We start from the raw sequence: 5,000 nt of genomic DNA on the forward strand, positions 1-5,000 counted from the left end.
GCGAGCTTATGACTCGCGCTTACTGGGAATTCCTCGTTCATGGGGAACAATTGCAAGCCCCAATCCCTAGCACGAAGGAGGTTCAGCGGGTTACCCCGACCTTTCGGCCTAGGAAGACACGCTGATTCCTTCAGTGTAGCGCGCGTGCGGCCCAGAACATCTAAGGGCATCACAGACCTGTTATTGCTCAATCTCGTGCGGCTAGAAGCCGCCTGTCCCTCTAAGAAGAAAAGTAATCGCTGACAGCACGAAGGATGTCACGCGACTAGTTAGCAGGCTAGAGTCTCGTTCGTTATCGGAATTAACCAGACAAATCGCTCCACCAACTAAGAACGGCCATGCACCACCACCCACCGAATCAAGAAAGAGCTATCAATCTGTCAATCCTTCCGGTGTCCGGGCCTGGTGAGGTTTCCCGTGTTGAGTCAAATTAAGCCGCAGGCTCCACTCCTGGTGGTGCCCTTCCGTCAATTCCTTTAAGTTTCAGCTTTGCAACCATACTTCCCCCGGAACCCAAAAGCTTTGGTTTCCCGGAGGCTGCCCGCCGAGTCATCGGAGGAACTGCGGCGGATCGCTGGCTGGCATCGTTTATGGTTAGAACTAGGGCGGTATCTGATCGCCTTCGAACCTCTAACTTTCGTTCTTGATTAATGAAAACATACTTGGCAAATGCTTTCGCTTCTGTTCGTCTTGCGACGATCCAAGAATTTCACCTCTAACGTCGCAATACGAATGCCCCCGCCTGTCCCTATTAATCATTACCTCGGGTTCCGAAAACCAACAAAATAGAACCGAGGTCCTATTCCATTATTCCATGCACACAGTATTCAGGCGGGCTTGCCTGCTTTAAGCACTCTAATTTGTTCAAAGTAAACGTGCCGGCCCACCGAGACACTCAACTAAGAGCACCCTGGTAGGATTTCAACGGGGTCCGCCTCGGGACGCGCAAGCACGCCTTCGGCTCGCCCCACCGGCAGGACGTCCCACGATACATGCCAGTTAAACACCGACGGGCGGTGAACCAACAGCGTGGGACACAAATCCAACTACGAGCTTTTTAACCGCAACAACTTTAATATACGCTATTGGAGCTGGAATTACCGCGGCTGCTGGCACCAGACTTGCCCTCCAATAGATACTCGTTAAAGGATTTAAAGTGTACTCATTCCGATTACGGGGCCTCGGATGAGTCCCGTATCGTTATTTTTCGTCACTACCTCCCCGTGCCGGGAGTGGGTAATTTGCGCGCCTGCTGCCTTCCTTGGATGTGGTAGCCGTTTCTCAGGCTCCCTCTCCGGAATCGAACCCTGATTCCCCGTTACCCGTTACAACCATGGTAGGCGCAGAACCTACCATCGACAGTTGATAAGGCAGACATTTGAAAGATGCGTCGCCGGTACGAGGACCGTGCGATCAGCCCAAAGTTATTCAGAGTCACCAAGGCAAACGGACCAGACGAGCCAATCCGATTGGTTTTGATCTAATAAAAGCGTCCCTTCCATCTCTGGTCGGGACTCTGTTTGTATGTATTAGCTCTAGAATTACCACAGTTATCCAAGTAACGTGGGTACGATCTAAGGAACCATAACTGATTTAATGAGCCATTCGCGGTTTCACCTTAATGCGGCTTGTACTGAGACATGCATGGCTTAATCTTTGAGACAAGCATATGACTACTGGCAGGATCAACCAGGGAGCTGCGTCAACGAGAGCTGAGCAGCCGGCCGCCCGGGAGTGTGTCCCGAGGGCCCGCGCGAACACGCAAGCGTCCGCTCAATTATTCTGCAAACAGGAGGAGGCTGAGCTCCCCTGCACGATACACCTCGAAACCCTCTCAGGTCCCGGCGGCGCGCAGCGCCGTCCTAAGTACTTGGTCGGGTTCGAGAGAGGCGCAATCGCCCGGAGATAGGCGAGTAGACGCTTTCAGTGCGAACACCCGTGCTCCCAACTGAGCTTGCCGCTGCCGACAGAGGCCCGGGAGCGTGCTGTCGTGGCATTGCCGGCGGGAAACAACACGCGCCACCTACGGTGACCGGCAGCTCCAACGCCAGCGCCACAGAAGGGCAAAGCCCCACTTGGGTGCAGAAGCGAACTCTCCCAGCACAGCGCACGCGCCAACACGTCCGCAGAGCTGCGATACAAACCACCTGCGAGAACCGCTGGGGGCGACCGAGCAGCAGACGGCGTCGCGACGCCGAGTGCCGGGCGGCGGCGCATCCTCAACGCACACAGTCCGCAATCGGACCAGCACACTGCAGATGTCCACCGCGCTTCGCACCGGGCTCGGCAGAACCCACTTTGGCCGCCTGGCGCCGCGCGCAGGGTGCGCCGGCGCATAGCTGGGACGCCAGCCGGGCCCGTCGGCCGGCGCTCCTGCCACTGGGCGCCCCCCACCAGCCGGCTGTAGTGCGTGCGCTCACGCAGCGCGCGGCCAGCACGCCGGGCGGCCCCCCCTCACCGGCCGGGGACTGTCCCGCCAAGCCACAGCCTCGTATCGCTTCATACCCACATGGCCAACTCAGGTTCGGGGGCATGGCGGGTACCGCCGAAACAACCGGTTCACAGATGTACCGATCGTCGCTATCACCGATGCACCTGCAGCGCGAACAACCGCTCAACAACTGATTTCCAGTTCATTTGCGGATCTTTGGCAGCAAACGTATACGTCAATCTACATTTGCGAAATCTACGATTCTGGCATGCCTGCATGTTATGTGTCACGACACGCTACATCAGCCCACATACACACTGCGGCATGTACACGAGAGAACACGTGGAAGATGGTCCGCGCACGTGTGCAATGTCCCTTGCGCGGTCGACTGTCAACCGGCCTCTGTAGCATGTCGCAGATGTGGAACGCGGTCCACCGTGCTATCATGTTGTGTGGGGCAATACGATTAAATAGGAAAACCCTCGTCGCTACATCAACAGACGGCTCACGCTGATTCCCGGCAGAGGGAGGAGGGGGGGGGGGGGGGCCAACATGCAATACTTTCGTCCGTACCTACTTACCACATGTCTGTACGGCGTACAACAGTGCAATCTCGCTGTAATGGGGAGACGAGACAAGTAGCATCGTGCACAACATATGGCCCTTATGATTCGCCATTGTAGGGCGCAGCCGGTGTACGGTCAAGCATGTGCCACATTATGTCACTCAGTACGTAACGACGGATGATCAGTGTGGGTTACGCGTACATCAGCGGACAGTCCACACAGGCCGTACCACAACGTACACTGACTGCATCGACAACCGAATGCAACTGAACAGCTGCAAGGCTCATTTCACAAACAAACGCCTGACCGACCAGCTTGGAAGGGCAGGAGGGGAGGGCGATATTCGTTCTGTAGCGGTACACCCTTCCAGTGGTTAGCGGGACTGTGTAGAAAGTACGCAACACTCGAAAGACCTTTATGTGAGGGTACGCACCATGGCATCAAGAAATACACATGACACCAGAGGATCCAAGCAGTGAACTATGTTCAGAGGGTTGCTGTTAGGCAAAGCTACATTCCTGTGACGTTACATGTGACAGTTAAGGTGCAGTGTAAGTTAGGTTAAGGTGCAGTGTAAGTTAGGTTAAGGTGCAGTGTAAGTTAGGTTAAGGTGCAGTGTAAGTTAGGTTAAGGTGCAGTGTAAGTTAGGTTAAGGTGCAGTGTAAGTTAGGTTAAGGTGCAGTGTAAGTTAGGTTAAGGTGCAGTGTAAGTTAGGTTAAGGTGCAGTGTAAGTTAGGTTAAGGTGCAGTGTAAGTTAGGTTAAGGTGCAGTGTAACTTAGGTTAAGGTGCAGTGTAACTTAGGTTAAGGTGCAGTGTAACTTAGGTTAAGGTGCAGTGTAACTTAGGTTAAGGTGCAGTGTAACTTAGGTTAAGGTGCAGTGTAACTTAGGTTAAGGTGCAGTGTAACTTAGGTTAAGGTGCAGTGTAACTTAGGTTAAGGTGCAGTGTAAGTTAGGTTAAGGTGCAGTGTAACTTAGGTTAAGGTGCAGTGTAAGTTAGGTTAAGGTGCAGTGTAACTTAGGTTAAGGTGCAGTGTAACTTAGGTTAAGGTGCAGTGTAAGTTAGGTTAAGGTGCAGTGTAAGTTAGGTTAAGGTGCAGCGTAACTTAGGTTAAGGTGCAGCGTAACTTAGGTTAAGGTGCAGCGTAACTTAGGTTAAGGTGCAGCGTAACTTAGGTTAAGGTGCAGCGTAACTTAGGTTAAGGTGCAGCGTAACTTAGGTTAAGGTGCAGCGTAACTTAGGTTAAGGTGCAGCGTGGGTTAGGTTAGGGGCCAACGTGGGTTAGGTTAGGGGCCAACGTGGGTTAGGTTAGGGGCCAACGTGGGTTAGGTTAGGGGCCAACGTGGGTTAGGTTAGGGGCCAACGTGGGTTAGGTTAGGGGCCAACGTGGGTTAGGTTAGGGGCCAACGTGGGTTAGGTTAGGGGCCAACGTGGGTTAGGTTAGGGGCCAACGTGGGTTAGGTTAGGGGCCAACGTGGGTTAGGTTAGGGGCCAACGTGGGTTAGGTTAGGGGCCAACGTGGGTTAGGTTAGGGGCCAACGTGGGTTAGGTTAGGGGCCAACGTGGGTTAGGTTAGGGGCCAACGTGGGTTAGGTTAAGGGCCAACGTGGGTTAGGTTAAGGGCCAACGTGGGTTAGGTTAAGGGCCAACGTGGGTTAGGTTAAGGGCCAACGTGGGTTAGGTTAAGGGCCAACGTGGGTTAGGTTAAGGGCCAACGTGGGTTAGGTTAAGGGCCAACGTGGGTTAGGTTAAGGGCCAACGTGGGTTAGGTTAAGGGCCAACGTGGGTTAGGTTAAGGGCCAACGTGGGTTAGGTTAAGGGCCAACGTGGGTTAGGTTAAGGGCCAACGTGGGTTAGGTTAAGGGCCAACGTGGGTTAGGTTAAGGGCCAACGTGGGTTAGGTTGCCAGAGATGTGTCAAATCAGGATGTACGTTTGGCTGGTGTCAGGTGGTGGGTTGGTTCGATGCCTTTATAAGGGGTGTGGCCAAAGGGTATTTTATT

At 53.8% G+C, this 5,000-nt stretch overlaps 1 non-coding gene across 1 annotated transcript in view; it reads right to left on the reverse strand.

The window, feature by feature from the left end:
- The window catches only part of LOC126317576 (small subunit ribosomal RNA), a 1,893-nt gene extending 197 nt beyond the window's left edge, over positions 1 to 1,696 (reverse strand). The window contains exon 1 of the ribosomal RNA XR_007556730.1: positions 1 to 1,696. This exon is cut by the window's left edge and continues 197 nt beyond it. This is a non-coding gene — a ribosomal RNA (small subunit ribosomal RNA).
- Positions 1,697 to 5,000: the final 3,304 nt, after the last annotated feature.

The sequence above is a fragment of the Schistocerca gregaria genome, unplaced genomic scaffold (genome assembly GCF_023897955.1).
Source record: "Schistocerca gregaria isolate iqSchGreg1 unplaced genomic scaffold, iqSchGreg1.2 ptg000636l, whole genome shotgun sequence".
NCBI lineage: Eukaryota > Metazoa > Arthropoda > Insecta > Orthoptera > Acrididae > Schistocerca > Schistocerca gregaria.